The sequence below is a fragment of the Sceloporus occidentalis genome, unplaced genomic scaffold (assembly GCF_023333645.1).
Source record: "Sceloporus occidentalis isolate IW3139 unplaced genomic scaffold, rSceOcc1.0.p SCAF_146, whole genome shotgun sequence".
In the NCBI taxonomy this organism is placed as follows: Eukaryota; Metazoa; Chordata; class Lepidosauria; order Squamata; family Phrynosomatidae; genus Sceloporus; species Sceloporus occidentalis.
The window spans coordinates 1,872,554-1,887,139 of NW_028317126.1; positions in this window are offsets into that span (position 1 = coordinate 1,872,554).

Below are 14,586 nucleotides of genomic sequence, written 5' to 3' on the forward strand. Positions count from 1 at the left end.
GCTACTGTATTTCTTAGTATTTGTCTTTTTATTTTATAGCCGGGTGTATATGCAGTTTAAAAGATCTAATTCAAAATGCTTCCTTTCTTTAAATGTTCAAGGATTAAACAGTCCCCATAAGAGGTCTGTTTTAGTTAATTTATTAAAAAAAGAAAAAAATTATATATGTTTCCTTCAAGAAACGCATTGGCTTAGATCAAATAAAAATCCCTTAAAGGGTAGACAAAGATTGTAACCTCCTCCTTACAAGATAAAAATAATTGAGGGGTTGCAGTGATTATCTCCATAAATATAAATATTGAGATCATATTTCAAGATATTTCCAGACGCTAGATATCTGATAAACATACATAACCAATTGTTCACTTTAATTAATTTATAAGCTCCTATTACTAACATTTGTAGAAACATTATTTAAAAAAGCAGAAAAATATATCAAAGGAACACTCATACTGGCTGGTGACTTCAACTCCATTCCTAATATAGAAATGGATAAAATGTTAAGAGGAGAAATGGTTGATAAGAGAGTAGAGAGAGAGAACAGCTAAACTTATGACCATTTAAAAAAAAACTATTATATGATATTTTAATCCAATGGCTAAGGAATATACTCACTTTTCAGCACTCCATGCTTCATATGCGCGTATAGACTTGATATTGGGGAATAATTATCTGGTTAAAAGAATTAAGAAAATTCTGATTAAGACTATAGTTTGGTCTGATCATAATGCTATTATTTGTGAAATTCTTTCAAACAATTCTCAAACAGTAAGTAGAGAATGGAGATTAAATAATAGTATATTAAACCAACAGAAACATTTAGAATATTTACAGACGACTACCAATTTATACTTCCAAGAAAATTACGAAGAATTAATATCCTGCTCTGTTTTATGGAAATGTAGCTGCTGTGGCCTCATCATAAGTGGCTATTTAAGAGTTACACTGGACTATCCAGACATCCATCCCTGGTCTTCATGCTTTCATCCAACTACTCCTCTGGCACTAATGTCTGCCATATCTCCGTCTCTTACAAGTATGAATATCCCATATTTCATTTGAAGCCCTCATCTCCTGCTGTTACCCCTGTTTTCCACCTGGTATGAATATCCCATATTTCATTTGAACCCCTCATCTCCTTCTGTTACCCCTGTTTTCAATCCGGCATGTCTGTATCCTGCCTGTCTCCATACCCTGCTGCTCTCAAAGGGTTAAATTTGGTGCCCTCTAGTGTAGCTTAATTGCAATTGTAAGCCAAGGTGTGAAACATCTGCCTCCTGTATGCAATCACCTTATCTGACCACTTGTGAGGCAGCCCTATAAATTCCTAGGCCTCACTTGGAAACAAGCTTGCTTGGAAATGTAGCTGATGCGTCCTCATCATAAGTGGCTATTTAAGAGTTACACGGGAGGGAAACAACATACCAGGTACCACTGCAGAAAGCGGCTACAACACATCATCGGAACCAGATCAACACATCCCCATTCAAGCAGTCCTCTCCTATTGTCTCACTTCCCCCTCATCCACTGACTAGATTGTAAGCTCGCAAGAGCAGGGCCCTCTTCTCCTTTTGTACCAGTTTGTTATTGTATGTGTTTTTGTATGTGAAATTGTTCTACTGTAACAGCGCTGTGGAATCTGCCGGCGCTTTATAAATAAATGTAATGGTATGCTTACAAAAGCGTTATCCGTGCATACTTTATTAAACTCGGAAGTAAAAAAAAAAGAGGTTTACACTTATCATCTCTATAAATAAACTTATATGAACCTAATAAAATGAATATAAAATCCCTGACTAAATTCAGATCCAATAAAATTCGCTTATTAATGAGGATATGAAGGTTTTTACGGCGGTTTGGACGAACAGACTGAAACATGTAGTTCCATCTATAATTCTCCCTGATCAAATAGGCTTTGTACCCAACAGACTGTTATATAATAATATTAGACGCATTCTAGACATTATAGATCTTTCTAATGTTGAAAAAAGACCGACTTGTGTGCTAACATTGGATGCGGAGAAAGCGTTTGACCGGGTGGGCTGGGACTTCATGTTTCAGTCAGTTTGTGCATATTGAATTGAGGATGTTACCTCTTGGCAATACAAGCTTTATATTCAAATCCAACAGGTAGAACATTAAAGCAGACTGGTTTCAATTTAGGAATGGGACTCGACAAGGATGCCCACTTTCTCCCTTGTTATATATATCATGACTGAAAATTTCGGCTATAGATATACGTAAGCATAAAAAGATTAAAAGATCCCAATTTTTACAAGAAGAATTAAAAATATGTCTGTATGGAGACGACGTACATATTACAGTTGAAGACCCTGTAACATCAATTAGGGAACTAATGACAATCATAAATAAATATTCAGACATTTCGAACTATAAATTAAATATAGAAAAGTCAGAAATCTAATTTCTAAATGCCTCACTTCATAATATACATATAATACCACGTGATTTTAAATTCAAATGAAAATCCCAAGAATTTAACTATTTGGGTTTAAAATTAACAGCAACCAAGAATGCAACACATTTTATTTCAAAATTAGAGATGACACTGTCAAACTTATACTCCTCCATTATAATTATACTCCTCAGAAATCGTATTATTTGCCCTCAGTCCTAGATTCCCTTCCTAATTATACTTAAGTACTTGAAACGTACCTAGACAAATACCTCCCACACCCTTTAGGGACTGTCGATAGCGACTCTATTAACTCTCCTATTAGCCTGAGGTAGAAGAAGCCATCCGCTCAACTCAACAGGGTAAGATCCCAGGTCCTGACGGTCTTACAATTGCATATTACAAACACTATCTTCCTATTCTCAGGCCTCATTTAGTTGAGGTGTTCAATTCCTTGACCTCAGGCTCCCACCTTAACTCCCACTTCCAATCCCATGACTTCACTCTCCCACATACAGATTGAGCTTTAGCTCTTTCGGACCTCTTGGGTCTTCCCCTTTGATCTCTTCTGTGGTTACCAGACCTGCGTAAACACCTTAACTTTAATAGATATGTCACCATAGCCCCCACCCTTCCGATCATTTGGAAACGAATGAAATATAACTTCTAACCCCGGCCCGCTTTATCCTGACGTTCCTAATCCCAGCTTCTCGATGAAAGACTCCCTTCCTTCAGGCGGCTTGAGATACCATTCCTTATTTATAGGTAACAATTTTGCTTCGGCAGAAACTATGTTCCATAAACAATCACTTAACTCTGCCGAACTTCTGTTTTACTATCATTACCTAGCGTTAACCTTTTTACCAGACCTTTGACTTTCTTTGAAACATTATGCTCTTCAGACACTGAACCTCCTCATTTATTCTCCACCCTATATGCATCACTTCTGGAACGCATCTCGCTGACCAAACCATATTTCCTGAGATTGTGGGAGGGCGATCTCTTAATATCCCCAACTTCGCAGGAGTGGGACAAAGTATTTTTTGCGGTACACAAGGGCTCTATCTCCAGTAGACTGCAGGAATGTGCGTACACATTTTTGACAAGATGGTACAAAACCCCTGTGGATTTAAATATGTTTATTCCCTCTGTACCAGATGTTTGTTGGAGATGTGAGGTTGAGAAGGGCACTTTGTTACACATTTTGTGGTCCTGCCCCCTGATTGCTCCTTACTGGCACACAATTCTAAAGATTATTGAATATGTCTGTGACCTAGACCTCACATCCTCCCCTGCGGCAGTACTCTTACATTTAAATTCTCTCTCCCCAACTGTATATAAGAAATCTTTAGTAATTCATCTCCTCAATGCAGCTAAGTCAGTTATTCCCAGATATTGGCGCTCCCCTACAGCTCCCCCCATAGAAATGTGGCTCCACAAGGTTTCCTTTATTGCACAAATGGAAGACTTGGTATGATCTGCCAAAGGAATGGAGTTCCAACACAATAGGAAATGGTTTTGATTAAATGAATTTAATGCCTCCACTGATTTTACGAGACTCTCTGGCCCTTGTGTTTCTCTCACTATGCCATAAGATCTCCGGACACCTAACACCTATCCAACAGCTCCCCATAACCCGTAAGCAACTGCGTTAAAACTGGGGACGAATCTACCTGAGACCCCATCCCACCTGCAACCCCACTGGGAACCCCTACTCCACCGAAACCCGACAGAAAGTAGAAAATAAGGTAAGGGAAGAACCATGCTCAACTTGAACTGGGTCCCCAGCCAAGGTGGATGTCACAGGCATAGACGCAGGATGGGGTGACGCAGACAAACCCTGCCTGAAAACAGCAGGTGTCCCCAGTAAAGAATCCCCACTGACTGCAGTATGCCCTCCAGCCACTGGGTGTTCCTCCTGAGAAGACTCCAAGTCATGCAGGTGCCATGTTGAGTGTGGCGCAGGATGACACACTATGCCTGTTATGCGGGGCCCTGGTGTACCACAGGTAGCTGAACTCACGTAGCAGAGACAGAATAGCGGACTCACAAGGCAGAAACAGGGAAGTCCAAGGTCGGGTCAGGCGGCACAGAAGCAAAGTCGAGGATATCCGAGGTCGGGGCAGGCAGCACAGGATCACGGTCAAAGACAAGCCAAGGTTCGGTACACGATAGACACAGATATAGCACAAGTACTAGAAACACAATAACCCAGAGCAAAAAACAGTAATACTGCTGTCATGAGGGTATAAAAAAGAGCAAAGGCGGGAAAGTGGACCGACGCGGGACGGTAGGTGTAACAATGGCTGGATTTCGTCGGTGCCTTGTTGGATGTGGTGCGTGATACAGAAGCAGGCCCGCATCCTTGGATCTTGCAGGGCCCACTGCTGAAATGAGAGCACCTGACTCCGGATTACTCCTGGACTGCCGCTGTCTCCCGCCACACACTGCCTCACAACTCAGATGCTCTGGGCGCAGAGACGTTCTCCCACGGCTGGTACGTCCACCTTCAGCCTCCTCCACAGGTGCAGACATTCCTGGGGCCTGAGCCAAGATGCCTGCTATCTTCTCCCTGAGCCAGCTGACCCTGGAACCTCCAGCCATGGCCCGCAGTTCCTGCAGCAGCTCATCCACAGCAGCCATGGTAAGAACACTGTTTTTCTAAAAGAAAAAGATGTTATATTAGAAATTATGCTCACATAAGCAGTAGGGCAATACACCTGGTAGTGACACACTGGTACATTGTCCTATACAGCAAACAATAACAGGGGTCTGCTCCCTGAGATGGTCCCTAATATACCCCTCTGGCTCCCTGTATTCTGCCCCAACCCACCCAGATAAAGGGAGAGGGGGCCATGCTCGGCGTCACCTCAGTCATGTTGCCCCTGCGTCCAATGCTTTCCCTCTGGGCTGTTCTTACTCCCCCTTCCTGTTTGTCACCAGGTTTAGTAGTTTGGCTGAAGTGTGGGCTGCTATAAGAAAGAGCAGCAGGAGTAGTAGTGTAGAGGAGCTTGAGAAGGTTAGAAATAACTGTATCAGGTATCAGGGGTAGGCACCAACATTGCTCATGGTGGACATTTACCGAGGTCTGTGGTGGACAATTTAATGGTGTCCTATGGACCTTCATAACCCTTGCCAAGGACACTTGTACCTAAACTCTGGTATGAATAGCAATAGAGTGCATTTAAGAGGACACAAAAGAATGGGGTAGTAGTAGTAGAGTTAAAAAGAACAGGTGTGAGGTTGACAGTATTGCTGTTACTGTTTATATGAAAGTTGAGAAGGAAGGAGCAGGGCTGTGTTTCAAGCAAGAAATAATAGGATACGGATGCATTCTGCATGTTTTGAGTGCTCTGGATACAGGTTGACTAAATTACATATGGTGTATGCAATGGAAGGGATGGGGCAACATCAGATTAAATTTGTGCCAATAAAATGCTAATTTGGGCTATAACAACCTACAGAGAGACAGAGTTTACTTTTGTTGTATCCTTCTCTCCCTGTCAGAATGTTGTTCTGTTCTATTCCCTTGAGATCCTGCGATTCGCCTCTGGGCATAAAGTGAATGATCTGGTATCATAGAAATCTCAAAGTCCTCTTTAGGGGTCTCGTGAGGAGGCAGATCTGAGATTGCTGAGCACAGACAATGCCTGCAGCAAAGTCAGCACTAGAACAGGAGTCTGACAGGGTTGTGAGGTGGGATTACGGCCAGCATTGTGATGCAAGCAAAGTGAGGGCACCCTTGTTTTCATTTTTAGTTTATATATTGTACTTTTGTCAAAATGAACCATTTGAGAGAGAGAGAGAGAGAGAGACCTTACCTAATCATTTAAATTATATTTATATTTAAAAAATAAAAATTAAGATGGCCTGTGTGGCATATTAAACTAAAGACATTACTAAAGTTGGTTTTAACATAAATTTTGTAAATGCTGCAAAGGGATTATTAGTAACCTAAAACTACATTATTTATTCAGATAACTTTAGTCTACTGGTGTGGCCCTATATGGTATAATCCCAGAACTATCTAAACCTTTGAACAACAACAGGAGGCTGCTCTGGGTGCAAAAGTACCCATTACTCATTATTAAGTTTTTTTCTGCAGTAGTGCACAAAGCCTTTACTGGACTTTCAGCTTATCTTGTAAGAATTGAGACATTGTTTCTGTTACAGTAATGTTTTAAATACTAATAACAAAGTATATAAAAAACAATTCAGAAATTATACAGTGGGATGACCCTTTAATGTATATAGCTTACAACAACATGATCACTTTTTGAGAAACAAAATACCCAAATAACAATAACATTGTTGAGTATATCGAGAAGAAAGAATAAAAAAGGTTTGAGTTGGGAAGTGGCACCATAATTTAGTCTACCCTTATCCCAGGGCAGACCTACTGGACATTTCTTGCAGTCATGCAAAGAAAAATTCAAATCATTACTAGCACATTACTTTGTGTTCAAATATCTTATCAGTCTACCAATCTTTACAAAAGGCAAAGTACCAAAATGTACTTTCTTATAATAATGAATGGTTTAAAAATGATAACAAAACAGTATATTATAACAATGGTGAATCACAAATGCATACTCGTATATCACATTCACTTTCAACTTTGTTACAAGAAATCCATATGGCTGAAATATATGTTGGTAGTATTAGTGACATTCTTAATCCTGGATTTAAAGACTCAGACCTTAATCAGTCCTTGGTCTCATTTTAGATTGAAGATGTCTATCTATACCATACATGTTTTAATCCCATCATTCTTTTAGCATCTACCACTTCTAAAGGGATGTTGTCCATTTATCTACGACTCTCACAGTAAACAATAACTAATTATTTGGTAATGAACTTGGACCTATGTGAACTTGTGATCAGGATGGTTCAGTTGGGTTATAATTTATTTTACATACTGCCCAGAAGAGGCAACATTCTGCTTGACTACAAATCCAGCCAAGCAGTCCAGTTATAATCCCTTTCATTATATAGGGTTTCAATATTTAGGGCTGAGGAGGACAAAAGGAATGACGTCATTCCATTCTGAACATACGCCCATGGCCATCTTGTGTATGGTGCACCTGTATGCAATTCTGAAGCTGGCCACTGTACTAAGAAGATACTGGAGGAACAGCAGGAGAAATGCGGGACCTGTCGGTGCCCCTTTTAAGATGAATGGGAGATTTTGTAAACATCAGTTTGCCGAGCTAATAGCATTTCAGATATAAATATACTATACTAATTTTCTGTCTAGTGTTAGACCATGTGTGTGATTATTACATCCTATAGAGGTATTTTAGTCGTTTGTGGAATGTGTTTATATTGTATGGACCCCTTTAACTGCATTCATACGCAAAATGCTTTCTTCTATTTAACTAACAGCATACAAGATTTAAGTATGGGTATCGTATTTTAATCCATTTCTGTTTGTTAAGAAAGGTGGAAAAGCGGTATCAAGCCTTTTGCCTTCCTTGTTTTTTTAAAAAAAATTTCCTTCAAGTTCCAAGGTCACCAGGGACAAACAATGCCACCAGCCTCTGTATGAAATGCTTACACTATTGGCGTCCATTGCTACTGTCTCCATGGCAACACAGTCACCATTAATTTTCAATTAAAGTAGACAAAAAGCTTGATGATAGCTCTGGGTCTACTGAATATGTCAAGAATCTGTATTAATATACAGCAAGAGAGAATAATTGTATGTCCATCTTCACAAGCAACAAAGATGGGGGATAATTAGCAGCCAGAAAGCCACTCTGTAATTTCGTGCTTATTGTCACGACAGCCCAGCACATTAGCATAAATTAAAAGAATCCTTATTCCTATTAAGAAGGCCAGATATTTTCAGCTCCCTTTCTGTTAACTGTTTGCTATTTACAGATTTTACCAATACATGGGGAACAACAAGAAATATATATTTGTCATATGAAAAAGAGTCTTTATCTAGACATATTCCTTCACCTGTACTGGCAAATGTAATTTAAAAGAAAAATGATTTAAAGCTTCTGTCTTCCAAGTGTAACTTATATCAGACATTTTAGATCGTTTGACAAGTAAGCCCTCAAGGGAATATTAAGCTTTGTCTGTAATTTATGAGCAGTCCACCATTAATTTTCTTGCAGCTTGTTTTACAATATATTTCGGGGATTACGAATTGAAGAGACTAACAATTCTAAGGTTCTAGAGGTCTTGGTTACAACATCTCCGAATGCTGGGGATGTCAAGTTATGTCATGCTTGGGCAGCACCAAAGATAAATATGGCACTGAACTTTGCAACACATTACTATATAAAGCATAAAGTCATGAAAAAGATAACTGGCTTTTAAATATACAAATAAAACCTTTCAATGTTATGTAACAGGATTAAAACTGCAGTACCTGCTTATTAGTGCAATGATTATTCAAAAGAGGCTGAAACACTGAGTTTATGATACTCTGATAGCAACTATGTGTGAATAAATAGTTTGCTGTCTTCAGCAGAAATCCTTGGTGTGCTCTTTTACTTTCTTTCATATGGACTTTGAAGATGCACCCAAGAATTGAAAGCGCAAGCTGCCTAAGCGGCACGCTAATTGTCCATTGCTGGACATTAGTTATATAACAGGGGTCACTAAAAGGTCAGGAAAGTTAAGGCATAAAGTTTTGGCGGGCTAGGTTAGCTAAATCAAATTTTAGGTTGCTGGGCAGGCAGTTTATTTAGCGCAGCTGATTGGTTAATTAGCTGTGCTGCAGCACGAGGTTTGAGTGGGCGTTCTGTGCGGCGGGAAAAATAAGCACAGCTGATTGGTGCAGTCAGCACCAAAGGTCGCCTCTGTGTTGAGGTGGATAGAGGCTTGGTGTTACACAATCTGCCTGAGAAAGGGGCGGATTGTATTTGGTGTATTATATATAAGAAGTTATTTGGTTATTACGTTAAATGGTTTGTGTTGGTAATGCCTCTTATACCCTTTTAAATAAAGCTACGGCCAATTCTATCCAATTTACAATTCTGTGTCTGTGGTTATTTTATTGATTTGTTAGGGGTTAATATGTACATGCAATGGACATAAGAATGCATCTATATTTTTGAAACTGTATGCAGGTTTTTTTTTTGGTATATATATATATTTATATATATATATATATATACATACATATCTCACAGATAGGCTCTTACTCACTGCAAATTAATTCATGAATTCTAGTGAGAAGGAAAACTCAGCCTGTCTGATCATATCCAGTCAGAGCCATCCTTCAAGGGTGAAATTTAGTGTAATTACACTAAAGGGAACCATCCCCACGCACAGTCACAACATTGACCTGCTGCCTGGGAAATGACAGGGAAATTACAGGCTGAACTCTTAGGAAAGTGATCATCTTTTCTTCAAGCACCAGACAACCATTGAAAGACCTCTAAAGGAAGAGGCAAAGTGTTTGTATATGAAGAATCTATATTTTATTATGAGCCCTGAAAATTATCTTAACTTGACTCCAAATCAATGCCGGGTAAAAATGACCTTACAAATGATGCCAAATATACAATGGCCTGTTTTTAATCTACAACAATGCTCACTAGAGGAATAAAATGCCTCATGGCTGATGATCCGGCTCTTGATGCTGACAGTATCACTATTATGAAAATTGTAACAATGAAGGATCTGTGCCAAGTGCTGCATAGGGAAATCTGTGTCTTTGTATAGCATACATCTCATGTAGTGTCATACTATTGTATGCATCTTACACTATAACATGTTGGGATAAAATGTTGTACCTGGTGCCATCAATTACAGACTGATAAGAACCATAGGAAAGATTTCTATGCCAGAAGCGCAGCTTTTAGTTTTTTATGGATAACAATGAGAGGGTTGTCAAGTTGCTGTGATTACATTTGAATTGGACCTAGGGCAGTGCCCCCAGCCACCCCCTCGGCAGTCAGCATCCTCAATGCATTAAAAAGTGAGCAGCACCTTTAAGGCACAGAGCACTGTGATATGACTTCACATCCCAGTGTGCTGTGTACCAAGGTGGCAAAAATTCCTAGTGATAAACTTGGGAAAAAATGGATATGCAAAACATATGCAAAAAAAGATTCAGACTGCTATCTCTTTATGAAATAGAAAGCTGAAGACAAAACAGGAGACGGAGTGATGGTTAAACAGGAAGCAGCCAATGATGTGAAAGGAATGTGTGACGGACAGCGTGTCTGCAAGAGAGGTTTCCGTAATTTGACTTTCATAACGTTGCACTTACATGATATTAGAGAAGCAGACAAATAAAGAGCAGGACGTAGGCCCACATCCAAGTACAGATCAAGGCCAAAACTCCCACCCCCTCAACACCTCTTGCCAGTCTTCCTCCTCCCTGCAGTGTCTGGGAGGCTTACAGTTTTAAGATACACAGGCAGACACTTTTGGGTAACAACTAATGCGGGAAGAGAGCATATTAGCATGTGTTTCAACAAGCAGTACCAAAATCTTTACTTACAGAAAACTAAGAGTAAAACAAAATCTGTTACAACTACAGTAATCAAAACTGGTTACATTTCAAGTTTACACTCATACAGATCTGCAGTGTGTTTAAGGAACATCTCTCTTTTCAGTTTTCTCTCACATTCTACAAAAAAAATAGTTTTGGAAAATCTTGGAAAATATAAGGACACTCCAGCCATCATATGCACTTATTATAATGCATATATTTTTGTTGTGCACCTTTTGGAAAAGCGTGGTGATTCTGAAAAATCCCCTGGTATGCATTTGTCCCTTTGTCTAGCTGCCGCCTATTTTTCAAACACATCTCCTTGCGTGTGATATACTTACTGCTAGCCAGCTCCATCGGTGGTTTGACAAATGCTATGTAAGTGGGTCTTTTCAGACCCTGTTGTGCCTGCGGAGAAAGCAATTCCATTGATTTCTAAAATAGTCAGACAGTGGAGGAAGAGGGCAGCTGCTCACAAGGTACTTTAATATGTATTATTTAGGGGAGCTATCATGGACAGTAAACTGCCATTTTATTTGTTTGCCTGGGCATTTGCATCACATGTAAAAAGCTATCAATATTTGTGTTTTCAGATTCTGTAGAAAAAGGGAAAAAAACAAAAACAAAAGGAGCAATTGTTTACTTAGGCCAATTTTATACGACAATGCTGACAGATATATATTTTTTTATTCTGATTGGCCAAGATCTGCTTCAGAAATATGTTACCATTCTGTAATAAAGCAGCACTACTCATACAACACTTAAAAAACACTTCCAGGAGCTGTTTATCTGTGGAGGATCTTAAACAAATCTATTGTTAGTCTCCTGCTGATACTACAGACTGCCTAAAGATGGATATTCTCTTTCAGGGTATACCTTTTTCTTTTTATCTGAACACACACACTTCTTAATTAAGATTATGAGAGCTCAAAAAGCCCTGTCAAAGATGGACTTCCGAAAAATCAACTCATAAGCAAGAGTGTGTGATACTTGATTTCAGATAACTGTTTCAGTGTTGTCGTTATTCTTTGAAGAGGTACCGGTACCTCTGCATTTAGCAATGCGATCATACATGCTTTTTTTTTTTTTTTAAACAGTACTTTTGCCACCTCTGGCAAACATCTTTGGTGGAAAGCTCTTCAAGATGGATACACTTTCAGACCTCTGTGGTATGTTACATACGTAAACCCACATATCACCAAATACATCAAAACTTCATGTACATGTGCCCTTGTAACAAATAACGTAACATTTTAAAAGGTCTTCCAGGTAACACCTAAAGCCATCTACAACATAACATGATTCTCCTTGAAATTGCAAATGAAGAAAGTCTAAAACTATATGGACAATGGACACCCTTCCTAAATTTAGATGTTTCAGCCACACCCATTGCTAATGAGGGACCAAAATCAAGCACATAGGGATGTCACCTCCATTGGCAAACATTGGCAGTAGAATAGGTCCCACAGAAGAGCTTGGTGACTTCAAATATAGGATGTCACCTTTGCCACAAGTCAGTTCATTAAAGATCTGTCCTGGTCCACTGTGAGTGGTATTATTGTGAAGTAGAAGCAGGTAGGTGCAACAAGAGCTCAGCCATAAAGCGGCACTATTGTGCCTACTGTAAAGTTTGGTGAAAGAGGCATAATCGTCTGAGGCCATTTTTCAGGGTTTGGACTAGGCCTAGTTCCAGTGAAGGGTAACGTTAATGCTACATTACATTTATTTATATAGTGCCAGCACTGTTGCAATCAGTGAGATAATTTAGGTGTGATAAGTGACACACAATAACAAACTGGTACAAAAGGAGAAGAGGACCCTGCTCTTTCGAGCTCAGAATCTAGTCATTGGTAGAGGTGAAAGAAAGGGAGAGAGCACTGGCGTAACTACAGGGGGCGCGGTCTAGGTCGCAAGGCCCCTTTCTATATTATTTTGAACCGGCACAGGCAGACAGGAACATCAGCAGGGGCGGGAGGGAGGTGGGATGTATGTATGTATATATGTATGTGTGTGTTAAAGCATGGATGTGTACTTGTGTGTGATTGTGGATGTGTACTTGTGAGTGAGCATGGATGTGTATTTGTGAGTGTGTGTGGAAGTGTAAGTGGGGTGAGATGGAGTGTGTGTTAGAATGAATGTGTACGTGTGTGTTAGTGTGTAAGTATGTTTACATATGTGTGCCATAAATGTTGGAAGGGGCTAAGAAGGCACAGACAAGTTGTTTGGGGGCAATGATGGCACAGACCAGCTGCTGAAGTTGGGTGCCCAGGGGCAACTTTCGCAAAAGGGCCCTGTGGTTTCTAGTTCTGCCCCAGGCTGATAGGGTCCAGATGCTCTGTTTGTTGATCGTTCAGATGGTATGATTAGGATGATGGCTGAGAGGGTCAGGAACAAAGTGTAACGGTGAGATGACAGGATCCCAGGGACAGACACTGGCACAGCTGGGCACAGGAGAAAAGCTGGCGGAGCAGACCAGCAAATATCGGGTAAGACATAACAAAATCAGCAGGCAGAAATACAAGGTCAGGCAAGCCGGGTAAATAGTCTGAGAATCAGATGTCCGTGGAGCCAAATCTGGAATCTAAAACTAGGTCAAACAAGCCGGGTCAAAAGTCCATAAAAAAAAACACAGAAGCAAGAGTAAGAACATGGCTAGAAATGGATGGGGTTTAAATAGTAGACTTCAACAGGCAAGTATGGGCAGCCTCCTGGCTACAGTGACGTCACCGATGTAACCGAGGACTGCGAGACGTTTGTCTAGGCTCTCCAGCCAAGTAGGAGGCAGCCTGACGACGTGGAAGCAGTTGCTGGGCAGGTAAGTCCTTACAGAAAGGTTGTACGCTGCTCGAAAATGGTGGATTTTCAGAGAGCTTTCAATGTTGCCTAGGAGGGACAAAGTCTGAAGGGAAGGGAATTCCAGAAAAGTAGTGAAATCCTAAAAACGGTGAGAAGTTATAAGAGTCATAAGAGGAATGAAGAGAACATTTAGGGGTATATGAGATGCATATAAAGAGATTCTTTGCTTCCAACTTTGTAGGAGGAAGCTCCTTTCCTGTTCCAGGATAATTGTGCACAAAGCAAGGTTCAGATGGTTTGATGAGTTTGAATGGTTTTGATATGGGATGTTCAACAAGCTGATATAGTGTAGCTTGATCTAATAATGCTAAAACTGAAGGACCAGTTGTATTTATTGTACAAGATACATATACCAATCAGCCATAACATTGCGACCACTGACAGGTGAAGTGAATAATGCTGATAATCTTGTTATCATGGTGCCTGTCAGTGTGTGAGAAATATTAGGCAGCAAGTGAACATTTTGTCCTCCTCAAAGTTGATGTGTTAGAAGCACCTGAGCGCCTTTGACAAGGGCCAAATTGCGATGGCTAGACGACTGGGTCAGAGCATCTCTTGTGGGATGCTCCCAGTCGGCAGTGGTAAGTACCTATCAAAAGTTGTCCAAGGAAGGAAAATCGGTGAACTGGCGTCAGGGTCATGAGCAGACAATGCTCATTGATACATGTGGGCGGCAAAGGCTGACCAGTGTGGTCAAATCCAACAGGCGAGCTACTGTAGCTCAAATTGCTGAAAAAGTTAATGCTGGTTCTGATAGAAAAGGTGTCAGAACACACAGTGCATCACAGTTTGTTGTGTATGGGGCTGCGTAGCCACAGACCAGTCAGGGTGCCCATGCTGACCCCTGTCCACTGCC